Raw genomic sequence first — 14,530 nt, forward strand, 5'->3', positions numbered from 1 at the left:
TTATCAGCTCAAAAAAGCCTATTATAACCATAAGATGTCTTATGTAACTCATAAAGAAAAAAATAGTAGATATCAAAATAATAAAAAGAATCAAGTATACATTAGAAAAAAATCACCTCATTACCAAGAAAGGCAGAAAGAGAAGAAGAAAGGAGTACATAATCTACAAAACTACCAGAAAGCAATTAACAAAATGGCAGTAGTCATTACCTAACAATAATTACCTTAAATATAAATGATTTTTTTAACCAAAAGATATAGAATGACTAAAGGTATAAAAACAAGACCCACCTATATGCTGCTTACAAAAGCCTCACTTTACCTGTAAGGACACACATAGAGTGAAAGTGAAGGAATGGAAAAAATATTCCATGCAGACAGAAATCAAAAGAGAGCAGTGGCAGCTACATTTACATCAGATAAAAAATGAAGAGTAAGACAGACTGTAATACAATAATACCAGGGACTTCAGTACTCCACTTTGGGCATGGACAGGTTATCCAGACAGAAATCAATAATGAAACTTTGGATTTAAACTACACTAAACCAAATGGACTAACAGACACACACAGAACATTCCACAGAAAAAAGCAGAATATACATTCTTCTCAAGAGCACACAGAACTTCTCTAGGATAGATTATATGTTAGGCCACAGAAAAGTTTTAACAAATTTAAGAAGATTGAAATCATGTCAAGTGTCTTTTCTGACCACAATGGTATAAAGCTAGAAATCAGTGACAGAAGAAATCTTGGAAGACTCACAAATATGTGGGAATTGAGACAAACAAAAATGGACAAACAACATAACAAAATTTAAGGGATGCAACAAAAGAAGTTTTAAGAGGAACATTTATAACATAAATGCCTACATCAAAATAGAGAAAAGATTTTAATTAAGCAACCTAATATTATACCTTAAGAGAGTAGAGAAAGAAGAACAAACTAACCCCAACATTAGTAGAAGAAAGAAAATAATTAGTATCAGAGTAGATGTAGGCAAAACAGAGACTAGAAAAAACAATAAAAATGATCAACAAAACTAAGAGTTTTATTTAAGATTAACAAAATTTACAAACCTTTCACTAGACTAAGAAAATAGACGATGAAAATAAATAAAATCAGAAAGAAAGAGGAGACATTACAACTGATACCACAGCAATAAAAAGCATCAGAAGACATTACTATGAGCAATTATATATCAATGAGTTGGATAACCTAGAAGAAAACAATAAATTCCTAGATACATGCAGTCTGTCAAGACAGAATTATGAAGAAATAGAAAATCTGAACAGACCAATAACAAGGAAGAAGAAAAAGTCAATAATAAACTCTTCCATCAAAAATAAAAAGGCTCAGGAAATGACAGCTTCACTGCTGAATTTTACCAAACACTCAAAAAACAACTAATAACAATTATTCTCACAGTCTTTGAAAAAAATGAAGAAAAGGAAATACTTCCAAACTCATTTTATGAGGCCAGCATTACAGATACTAAAGCCAGACAAAAACACTACCAGAAAAGAAAATTACAGGCCAATATTCCTGATAAGCATAGATGCAAAAATTTGCAATAAAATACTAGCAAACCAAATTCAACAACACATTAAAAGGAGCTTTCTAATAGAATACTTTATATGCCTTTGGGAATACTCTGCAGCCATAAACAAGAATGAGATGATGTCCTTTGCAGGGACATGGATGGAGCTGGAGGCTATTATCCTTACCAAACTAATGCAGGAACAGGAAACCAAATACCACATGTTCTCAGTTATAAATGGGAGCTAAATGATGAGAACACATGGATACACAGAGGGAAACAACACACACTGGGGCTTTCAGAGGGTGGAGAGTGGGAGGAGGGAGAGAATCAGGAAAAATATCTAATGTGTACTAGGTTTAGTATCTGGGTGATGAAATAATCTGTACAATGAACCCCATCAACACAAGGTTCCCTATGCAACAAACCTGCACTTGTAACCCTAAACTTAAAATAAAAGTTAAAAAATAAATAAAATGATGCTTCATCATGATAAAGTGGGATTTATCCCAGAAATGCAAGATGGCTCAACATATACAAATCTGTAAATGTAATATACGATATTAATAGAATGAAGGACAAAAAACATACAATCATCCTAATAGATTCAGAAAAAGCATTTGACAAAATTCAACATCATTTCATAATAAAAACTCTCAATAAACTAGGTGTAGAGGGAATGTACATGAAATAATGCTTAATGTCACTAATCCTAAGCGAAATGCAAACCAAAACCATAATGTGCTACTATCTCATGCTTGTTTGAAAAACTTTTGTCAAAAACTCAAAAGATAACGAGGGTTGGCAAGGAAGTGGAGAAAAGGGAAACCTTGTACACTATTAGTATAGCCATTATGGAAAACAGTATAAAAGTTCCTCAGAAACTTAAAAATAGAACTACCACATGATCCAGTAATCCCTCTCTTGAGTATAAATTCAAAGGATATGAAATCAGTTTGTCTAAGAAATATTATCTGTACTTCCATGGTTATCGTACCATTATTTGCAATAGCCAAGATGTGGGATCAATCTAAGTGTCCATCAGTGGAGGAATGGATAAAGAACATGTGTCATATGTACTTAAAGGGATTCCTTTTTGCCTTTTTTTAAAAAAAGAAAGAAAACCTGCTATGTGCAACAACACGGATAAACCTGGAGGACTTTAGGTTAAGTGAAATAAGCCAGGCACAAATAGAGAAGTGTCACAGCATCTCACTTACATATGGAATCTAAAATAGTTGGACTCATAGAAGCAAAGAGTAGAATAGTGAATACCAGGAGTTAGGGAGATGTTGGTCAAAAGTTACAAAATTTTGGTTAGATAGGAAGAATCTACAGATCTCTTGATTCAAGAGATCTGTTGTACAACATGGTGACTATAGTTAATAGGAATGTACTATATTCTTGAAAATTACTGAGTAGATTTTACATGTTCTCACCGCAAAAAAAAAAAAAAAATGATATGTGAGCAAGTTCATATGCTACGTAACTTGATTTGGCCATTCTGCAGTGTATACATACTTCAAAATATGATGTTGTACAAAAAAAGTCTACATAATTTTTGTTAATTAAAAAATAAATTTTTAAAAATTACTGATAACTCAAAATTATTGATTTTTATAAATGTCTTACATAATATGAATAAGATATTATCTAAGGGTAAAGAATATATTTGAAAGAATAAGAGAAGAAACTAAAAAATATTTCACTTGAAAACAAAAAATTGTGTTCAGAGATAGCGCATCCCCTTGTAACTGCTAAGCTGTTCACGGTGGCACACATAATGCTCTAAGTAACTTTACTGTCTTTATGAGCTCTTGATGTGTATTCATGTTCTTAGACTTCATATTAAGAATATTTCATCTCAAGCAATATCGGGATCTTTGAAAACATAATGCCTTCCAAAACCAATGTCCAGGATAGTCAAAGTAGGTAATTTTCTCTGATGTAAACATTTATTATGATGTTGACATCCTTTTTATTTTCTTATAAAAAATTATAAAAATTTTCTGTCCATAATATTTGTCATAGAAATAACCTTAGAATGGTCTTTTTGAGAAGATTCCATACTGTTCTCATCCCTGCTACACTTAATTGATCAGAGTCGGGCACCTGTTCCCCAAGACAGCCCAGGTACAATCTGGTCAGCAACCCATGAAATGATCTTGTATAAACCATAAGCTGGGCCAGTTAGATCTCTTTCTCTAAGATATTTGGATCAGCTAACATTAGACAATTATGTTGATAGCTTTGGGGGAGCAAAAATGGAAGTGTTCATAGAGACTATGAGGTAGAGTGAGGAGGACTTTGAAAAAAAATCTGGGAAAGTCATGTGATGAGGTTTTAATGCAATAAATAAGCAAATGTTATGAGAAAAGAGAGAAATGACAATGAAGCTAGTCTTTAGTGAGCTAACTAACAAGGAAAGAGAAGTGGAGACCCAGAGAGCACCTGAATGACATTAATTTTGAAAAATTCCAGTAGATACCTACCAGTGTCTGCTGCCAGAGACTTTAGAACTCTGCATTGGTTTTCATTTTCAAGAGGCTGAATAAGCATTTGAGTGGCATGTCGTAAGAGAATTAAAGAATGGAGTTGAGACTAGACTATGTAAACTCATAGGTGTTTCTTAATTATGAGTCTAAATTTAAGATCCCAAATCATCTACACCTACACAATTTACTGTCTACATTAAACATCACTTTAGTAATCCATTGCTTTCATCTGCATGACTTTACAATTCTAAGAAACTGTTGCCTAGGAAAATAAATTTTGAAAATGATTTTCTTGTTCATTCCAGGATCTTCACAAGAAGATCACTTAAATAAACACCAATTGGTTAAATGCCTCTATAGCATCAAATGATAGCTTGCCCCAAAAGATTCTTCCAACTAAAGTATTCACCAATTCTAAACAATTATATCTGAATTCTTACCCAGTCCTAATCAAACCACTTCATTGAAAGACTCCTAAATTTTATAAATATTCTAATTTTATCTTTCTCCAAAAATTTACTGAGTCTGCCAAGATGATATATTCCCTTACTATAAGAATCTATTCAGCTTTTCCTTATCAGCAGGTTGTTTTTTCTTTTAATATCATATGGTAGTTTATGTAAGACCAACTTGAGAAAAAAAAAAATCCCCCAGTAGCTTCCAGAATCCGAAAGCCTTATGCTTTTGTGCATTTACATCATACACTTTAAGACTTTGTCAAATGACCTGCCTTAATCAGGATTTTTAATCCTTCCTCCCACTCAATCCCATTTATTCTCTTTCCACAGTTCTTAGGCATGGCATTCCTCTCCCTCATCTTTTAAAATGGAGAGTTTTTTGCTCCCATTTCATGTGCTATAGTCTCTGAATTGTCCCGGGCTAAGTAGTCTCTTTTTTATCTCTGTAAATCTATCTCTATTTTATTTTCTCACCAAAGTGCAAATACTTGAATCTGTAATAGATCAAACCTTTGTTGAAATCCCTTTCAAATTATATTAACATTAGGCTGAGGTACATAGAAAAGATGATGTGATTTTTCTATCTCTGTATGCGTGTGATTGCGTATGTGTATGTATGCAGTTTCGAAAGAGAAAAACAGATAAACACACAAAATGTCTACGAACATCAAACCTTTCATCAAATAGCAACCAAATTAAAAAGGAAATGAAAGATAAATTCAGGTCCATATTTCAGAAGTGAATGAGGACCTCTTTATTTCCAATGCAATAGAAATGCAAAGCGGAAGAAATCAATGCAAACCAGTATGTCTTGGATCAGCACATTTTAAAACAAAATGTACCTTTGTATCTAAAAATCTGAGAGCCATGAATATTTAACACAGAGAGAAAAGAATGATTTTGTCAGCCTGTAAAGCAAGTCCCAGGGAAGCTTAAATTCTGCTGCCTTCTATTAGCTTCTCAGCTCAGTAAACAAAATGAGTCATTCAGGGAGAAGGAGAGGAAGGAGGTAAGGACCAGGGGAGGTTGAGTGAGAGGGTACTTCTGAGGCTTGGGAAGGGGTGAACTCAGGAATGGTAGTGGAGGGGACAGAATGATGAGGTTTAATGCCAGCTAGTGGTCATGAGCTCTCTGGCTGGGGATAGAGCAGCTGGAGATAGTCTGTGGAAAGAATTATTAAAAATCCTACCAGTTTTTGGAACCAAAGGAAGCAGGGAGTGGCTACTGTAGTAAAGGGATCTAAGGGATTGATTTGGCTATTCCAGGATGCATGTCTTGTCCAGCTAATCTCTCCAAGGCTCTCTCTCCTCATCTCTTAAAGGGTAGCAATACCAGCTCTTTGCTTTAGAAGAATATCTTGGGGATAAATGAAGCGCATTAGCCGAAATCCATGCTAAATATTTGATGGTTGTATCTGAAGCCACACAAGGGAATATTTGATCAGCTTGCTATCTTCATGGGGGACAATTCTTAATGTGGCATAATTCAAAACTTTTATTACAGCCCAACCCCTATCATTATGACTCAGATAATGTTCCCAGGAGTTTGCCTAATACTCAGAAAACAACATCCTGCAGGCTAATGATGTATTGATTCTTTGGCTATGAGGTCTGCATGAAAGGAAAACGATGAGGAGTGAGCTGGGATGGTATACATGGGTGTGTAGCTGCATTATACAATACTAATCAACAAGTTTGGCTGCTCCTTCAGTCTTTCCTCCCCCTGCCCCCCCAATATCCTGTTAGGCTTCAAACTGGCATTTTATCCCCTTGTTTTTTAACAAATGACTTTTGCAAGAGGCAGCATGGTGTTGTGTGAAATGGACTCTGGACTGTGAATCGAAAACCTGCATTCTCATCCTAACTGCAATAAACACCGCTCATGAATTTGAGCAAGCCACTTCCAATTCTTTATTTTTAGAGTGTCAGTTTCCCAATCTGTAGGAAAAACAAATACACTCTACAGTTTTTGTTTGATAGAAGGAGGAGGGAAGAGACTTCCATTCTAGGTAACACATATTACTCCCTGTTTATGTTTCTGCCCCAGCCACTCTCTGCTTAGAGCCTATGTTTCAGGGCTATAAGCCTTAAATATAAGCTATAAGCCTTGCTGGAGGCTGTCACAGCCTGAACTAACCATTAACTAATTAAGGGGAGCAAATCAAGTTGTCAAAAATCTGTAAAACTAATAAGTCTTAGTAAATGGTAAGTTTTCTTTTTTTTTAATTTAAGTGGGTACACTGCAATCCCATCACTTCAAGGCCAGCGTGCTTAGCACAAGGTATCAGCAGACAACCCTTGAAAAGAAGATTTCTCATTAAATACACTAGCCCTGAGGCCATCACTTCACTCCAAGCTTGTCCTTGGTACCTTAATTTTGGAGAAAAATGCAGATATTCAGAGGATGTAAGAAAAAGGCATCCAGGCTGTCTCCTAGGAGTCTCTTGAGCCCTCAGGCAATCAGTCTAGAAGCAAAAGTCTTTTTATACAAAGGGACACTTGACACCTATCAATTATCTTCCTAAGCTGACTAATTCTTCTTTATGGTTTCTTGGTGCTCAAATCAGAGCAGAGGTGCTATCTCTATGAAGGTTGACTTTGTATCAGCTGAAATATGGGAGCCACCATGGAATCATAGAATAATGGATGTTCAGGGCTTGTTGTATTAGATAGAGATGGAGATGATTGGCACAGGAGTAACTAACTGGGATCACTTCTTCAAGTAAGGCATTCTTAGCCTAGGGATGTGAATAGAATCATTCTGCAAATAGTTACAGGTTTTCTGTGCTGAGCTCATGCTTGCATTTGAGCACAGAGGACAAAGAATTGAAAAGACAGGGTCTCTTCCACTCCAATACCTGAGCACCTAAGTGGGGATATAAAGATGCGCACAATGTTTTACCATCACTGGTTCATAAAACTGAAATTGTATTTACATCTCTTGTTATGTGAGGTAATGCAGGAAAACTTTACAAAAGAGGCGATATCTGAGCTGAGGCCTGTAGGGTGAGTAGGGTAAGGGTAAGCAAGCAGAAGGAAGGCCATGCCAGGCAGGGGGAACATTATATATAATGGCAAGAAGATCTGTAAAATAATTGTTTGTTTGTTTGTTTGTTTGAAAGCAGTTTGGTGTGAAGAGGTGCTCCTGAGATACTTGTCTTCCCAACACATACATGCAAGATTTGATGCTACAGTTGAAGGGAGATGTTATCAAATATTGAGCAGGTGCACAGATTGATTGGATACAAATAGTAGAATTGCCATTCTGGAGGTTGTAGGGAGACTATTGAAACATATGCAAGGTCATGGGAAACACTGTCCATAGGAGATGAATGAGGACACCATTTTGACAGTGTAGGGGAAAAGGTGAGATCTTGAAGCAGGATAGCAGCAGTTGGAGTAAGTATCATGTAAGTGTTATTTAGATGGTGGAATTAGAACAGAAGTTTGCAATTGAAGTGGTGGTGTGGCTAAGGAAGAAACATAAGGCATTTTATTTGCATTTAGGTTGTTATTAAAACTTCCTCCCTCAAAGTAATTTTCCCATTTTTTAACAAGTAAATTAGATTCCAATATATGTTTTAACCCAGTTAATACGACCACAGTGCACTGTATTTTCAAGTTAGCAAAAATTGATAGCAGAAAGCTTTTTTCTTAGTTTTACTAATCAATATCCATTGAATTTCACTGGACATTCTAAACACAGTATATGTATTTGGGAAGAAAATGGTAAAAAGCCACAGGACTCTCACCCTTCCAAACCTATGAGTGGAACCTGTTAGCCTGTGTGACCCAATTCTCCTGTGAGATGACTCCATTAACATGGAAATGCCAACTTTGGAAATTGTGTTTTCAGAGTTCACAATATCGTGCAGAAAGAGGCCAAAATGGATGTTGTAGTGTCCATTTTGACTGGATAGAGCTCTCATGGGTTTCTTTGCATTTTTTTAATGTGCACTAAAGAGCCAAAGTTGCTGAGCAGATAAAGCAAAGACACAAACATGTTCTTGTGCAGAGGATAAAGAAAAGATCTGGAAGTCAAAATGTACCGTATATAGTGAGATAACATTATTAATGAATTATTTGTCCATTCCTTAATTAGATAAATATTTGTGGAGTTTCAAACATCGTAAACTGTACAGTGGGTATAATGATAGAATCAACAGCGTTTAGATGTGAGTTTCAATATTCAATGATGAGTCTTATAATTGGAGTTAAGAAGTGTCATGGGAGTGGATATCAGATGTTTCTAACCATGAATTAAGTTCTGTATTGAGCTCAGGCAGGAAATAAATAACAGCAGTTCATTTTTCAATCAACATTGTATACTTATCTGTGCTTCAAATATTAGCTGGGTTTGTGGTGAATTTAAAATAAATCAGACACTTATCCTCTTCTCTAGGTATTTGTACAACAGCCATGGTAAGGTATGGAAACAAGTAACTTTGAAATTATTAAATCCATGATAAGCACCTTTGACAAAGGAAGTGTCACAGGACTTAGGCAGAAAGAGAAGTTGATTCCAATTAGGTGATCTATCAAGAAAAGCTGAAATATCCAGGAAAACATCTACAAAAACAAAATACATTCGGAAACATAGTAATAAAGAAATTAGATTTATTGGGACTTGCTCTAAGAAGGTTAGCCAGTTGGTATCCAAGTTGAAGGAAGATGTATTACAAAAGAGGTAATATCTGAGCTGAAGCTTGAAGGATGAGTAGGATTTATTAGGATAAACAAGCAGAGGGAAGGCCATGCCAGGCAGGGGAAACATCATATGCAATGGCAAGAAGATCTGTAAAATAATGATTTGCTTGTTTTTTTGTTTAAAAGCAGTTCAACGTGAAAAGGCACTGCTGAGATATTACTATTACTGACACTGGGACTGAGGTACTTCTATTCATTCAGACTCAAAGCATGTGGCCTCAACTCTGTTCCTACAACCTTAAGTCAGGCCCTTCTCATCCCCTCTTAGACAGCAAATTACTTTCCTTGCCATCTCCTCTCTAGAACCCAGTCCTGCTCACTGAGAAGTCAACTAGCTCTTTAGGAAACAGGCTTCCATGTTCATTTCCTGGCTTAGTATCTCTAACGATTTCCTCAACTAAAGAAAGTGCAATAATCCATTTTCACTTATTTCCTCTATCAGCATTCCATTTTGCTCTTACAACCATGGTGCAACTATCCAAAATTGTTCCTTTATTTTTCTCGGAATTATTCTTTCATAAGAACAATTTATATTTTGTATGTGTTGACCCCTCTGTCTGGAATTGTTTCCTCTCTCTGTGGACTGAAAAAAGTCCTATCTACCCTTGGCAAGACTTGGCTTAATTGTCCCCCTTTTCTGCAATGGAGTCTCTGAGTCCCAGGTTCCCCTAGATTCCTGTCTCTATTACAATACTTATTTTATTGTTTTGGAATTTTCTCTTTATAAACTCCCATTGAACTATATGTATTGGAAAGGAAGCCATAATGGTATTTTGTATAAATTTTAAATGATCTTTTAATCTGAGTTAATTTTTGATATTCTAATATTGTGTCTATTATTTATAAAATGATCTATAAATTTTCAGTGTCTCCAGTGGTAACCTTGCTATAATGGGCACTTGACAAATGAAGACTCAATTACTCAAGAGAGGAAGGTGTCATGGTAGGCTGGAACCAGCGTCATTGGCCAGTTCCATTATATATTCTCTGTAACTTTGCACAACTTTCTTGACTTGTTCAAGGTTTAAGTTTATTATCTGTAAAATCAGGATAATAATACTTAGCTCATTGTGAGAATTAAGTAAAATAATGATTGGCTCTATTCCTAGCATATAGTAAGCTCATAATAAATTATTTATATTAAAACTATTGCTATTAATTAATGTTTTAACCTGAGCAAAGATCAACCTCTATAAACTTTATTTTCTACCATCTTGCCCTCCATAGAAGACTTTAGTGATTATCAAATAAAATATTACAGGTTAGAGTACTTTAAAAATTACAACAAATCATATAATTATTAATAGTAATTATTAAGCTTCTCAGAACCTTAGGTCACTTGGAAAGGATGAGGATGTGGCTTATAAATTCTCTGTGACTCAAATGGAAACGGTTTATAAGAACAGAATGTTGTTATAGTTGATTCTGAGTCACCCAAGGTTAAGAATTGGAAGTGAGATTCATAGAGTCAAAAGCTTTCTGTTAATCATGGATCACATAATAAATCAGTTATTACATCTTTTTTCATGTCCCAGAAACTTCCTAACATAGGTAGAATTATTAGCCACAATTCTCCATCAAAGTACATGTTTGTACCATCATAATTACTCTGGCCTGAAGTGATAGGATGATTAAGGAGTGTTTCTGTCAAGATATTGTCATTTAAGATTTAAAAGCAACCAATTCTTAATATCTTGCCTGGGTCATTTTAAATTGTCAATTATACTGAGTAGACAGTGAAGCATTTATTTTTCTTTATCAATAATTACTTGGGACTCTCAAATGTTTACTCATAATACTAATTGTTAAAATATGAAACCATAAATATCAACTCAAAAGCTAGATCTTGGTATTTTGTGTAAATTTCGTGTAAATACCAGTATCTAGCTTTTGAGATCCCAGGAGACTCATATAAGTTGGGGAAATAATGGGCACTTTTTTCATGAATGTTTTTCTGACCACTGTGCTATATATCATTTCTTTCTATTCCTATTAAATCTGCAGTACATTCTACTCGGTTTCTCTTTTAATTGAATGCCTTGCAATACAATTGAAACTGCTCTAGGTGTATTCAATTGGATAATTTGCTAGCCGAAACAACCTAAAAATTACAAGCCCTAGAATCTGTGAAATGAGAATATTAATAATGCCTTGGCTGTTCCTCCAAAAGCGTATGTTGTTCAAATGATATATTGGGTGTGAAAATAGTTTCCAAAATGAAAATAATTATTTAGTTATTACCTAATGGTTTGTATTTCCCATTTTAAAACATCTTTAACCCCTCTTATTCTCTAGATTATCTCTAAACATTTTCTCTCTTTCAACAGCCTTTATTTCCATTTAGGGATGACAGGTTTGAGATCCATACTTGTGTCTCATCACTCTTCATGAGCTGGACACCCATACATCATGCTGGATAATCTAAAATTTATCAAATTTAACATTTCCAGATGTTAACTCATCACCTTCTCTCCTTACCTGTCTTATTTTCTTTTTCCCTAACTCAGTGAGTGGCACTCCCAACCACCTGTTACTGTAGCCACGAACCGGGTGTTCTTGATTTTTCCTTCATTGTTACTTCACACTTCAACCACTCACTAAATGTGGTCAAACATCCCTCAAACTGACTTCCCCTTCAATCCTGGATCAGTATTACAGCCTCCTAATCGGCTTCTCTAACTCCTGACATGGCCTGCTCTAGCATGCTATCCACACTGCCACAGAGAAACCTTTATAAATGAAACAGGAATATCCACCTGCTTAAATCCTGAAACATAATAGCCATCGTTCCCAGGACAATCTGTAAACTCAAGCATGGTTTACAAACTCTTGAGAGCAGTTCCTGCCAAATGCAATGTGCACGCACATCACTTGGGCATCTTGTTAAAATATAGCTTCTGATTCATTGGGCCTGGGGTGCAGGCCCAGGACTAGGATAAGCTAAGTGAGACATCCCCAGATGAAATATTTAAAGAGATACTCACTGTCAGGGCAGTACTAGTGCCAGTCCTATACCTGCATGAACCTGAGAGGGAGTGCCTCCTTAAATTATGTGCCTTAAGTTTCTCACTTGCTGACATTCCAGGTGATGCTGATGCTGCTTGTTCTAGGACCACATATGAATATCAAATCTGGAAGGGTCAATACTTACCTGCCTATCTTTATATCTTAGGATTTCTCACCTCAAACTCTACCCTCTAGCTATACTAAATAATTTATATTACTATTTTTTTCATTTCTGGGCACATGCTGTTTTTTCTTACTGAAATGATTGGCACCCCTAACTTTCATTGCCTCTGTGACATCTATGTGTCCTTAGACACCACTTTCTCCAGGCTGCCTTTTTTGACTTAGAGAGCCAATGGATTCAAAGGTACCTCTCTATTCTCTATTTCTGTAGCTCTACTTACATATTTTTCTTCATCATTTGTCTGTTGATAGCATACTACCCTCTTTAGTTGTATATGTCTGCAGACTACATTTGTGGATTCAAAAACATGAGTTTATTTATTATTTCAGATCAAGCAACAAGTACATTTCTTCACATAGAGTAGATATTTAATATATATTTGGAAATAAAAGAATATTTGAACATTAAATTTTTGTTTGTGCTACCTTCTTAAATCTACTTTAAAATCCTTTAGCAATGCCTTCTACTTTTCCAGTCATCCTCACTTTACCTTACAGTGCAGTGTTTGTACTCAATAAATATGATTTCATATCAATAAACACAGACAATAATTTGTCTTTATTGAAGTCATTTACTGAATAATTGTTAATCATGCACCTGTGAGATGCTATGAATTCAGTGGTGAACTACAGTAAAGTCCCTGCTTTCAAATTTAGAGCGAAGGCATTTTTAAGCATTAAACAAATATGTGTGTTTGTGTGTGTGTGTGAGATATTGCTACACAAGTAGCAAGACAAACATATATATACATACATTATATATATACATGTATATAACATATGTGTTTATGCACAAATGTATGTATATGCTTGTCTTGCTACTTGCGTGACGATTGGTAAACTACTTTATCTCAAGTCTCTTCCTCTCATTCTGCAAAGTGATCATAGCATTGCCTGATCTTCAAGCCACTGTGTGAATAAATTAGCTTAACTCTTAATTCGCTTGGGTCACAGCTCTTACTGCTGGTTGGATCTAAGAGTGCTGCAGAAGGCAGTTCTATATGCTTTTTTCTGCTCTCTAGGACATACCCCATCCATATAACTAAGGCATTTTGCCACTTTAGCATGGATGAATGCCTTTGGATTCAATGCTCTGGAGATAGCTCAGGAAAGAAGGGAGCCATGTAAGAGACTAACAGGGGCAGAAACAAATTCAGGAGCAGCACCAGGTCATGGGAAAGGTGGGCACCCCTTCACAGTCTAATGTGTATGGACAGGGCTGTGATGCAGGGGCAATTGGGATGTGTCTTCAGTGTTAATTAACCTTTCTCACCCTTACATGGCACCACACAGTAGCAGTTCTCTTACTCTTACGAAAGGGACATAATTAGAACAGATGGAGAAAACACAGATGAAAAGAAATGGAGCAGGTGTTCAACTCCAGGAATAGCTCATGCCCATTGATTGCATTTGGTAGAGGTAGGTTGTGTTTTTGGTTTTGGTTTTGTTTTCCTTTTAATCTAGCTGTTTCTCTGAAGCCACTGAATGAAGCCAGTTGTTAAGGAGAGGTAGAAAAGAAAAATGGAGAGGCTATCTGTAATGAAAACTGCTCTTAGTTATCTCTATTTCCAGCCTTACAGCTTTTGGAATATAGAGAATATTTTAAATATGTGTACACATAACTTTTCCTGCAAGACTGTAGTCCAGAAACCAAACAGAGACATCAAGAGGCCATAGATTCCTTCAATGATGAACAAGAAGAGGCATTAGACTCATCCAAAATATTCTATAAATTGGACTCTTAACTTTGGAGAGATTAAAAAAATAGCCTCCATGCCTGGCCTGTTTTTTTTTTTTTTTTTTTTTTTTTAAGTTAGTTGGTATGTTTCTTCTCTTCTTCATCCAAATGAGGCCTGGACAAGCTAGAAATGAGAAGTTAAAAAATACTTTCAGTGGGCCGGGCGCGGTGGCTCACGCCTGTAATCCCAGCACTTTGGGAGGCTGAGGCGGGCGGATCACGAGGTCAGATGGAGACCATCCTGGCTAACACGGTGAAACCCCGTCTCTGCTAAAAATACAAAAAATTAGCCAGGAGTGGTGGCGGGTGCCTGCAGTCCCAGCTGCTTGGGAGGCTGAGGCAGGAGAATGGCGTGAACCCAGGAGGCAGAGCTTTCAGCGAGCCACGATCGAGCCACTGCACTCC

The sequence above is a fragment of the Symphalangus syndactylus genome, chromosome 3 (assembly GCF_028878055.3).
Source record: "Symphalangus syndactylus isolate Jambi chromosome 3, NHGRI_mSymSyn1-v2.1_pri, whole genome shotgun sequence".
NCBI lineage: Eukaryota > Metazoa > Chordata > Mammalia > Primates > Hylobatidae > Symphalangus > Symphalangus syndactylus.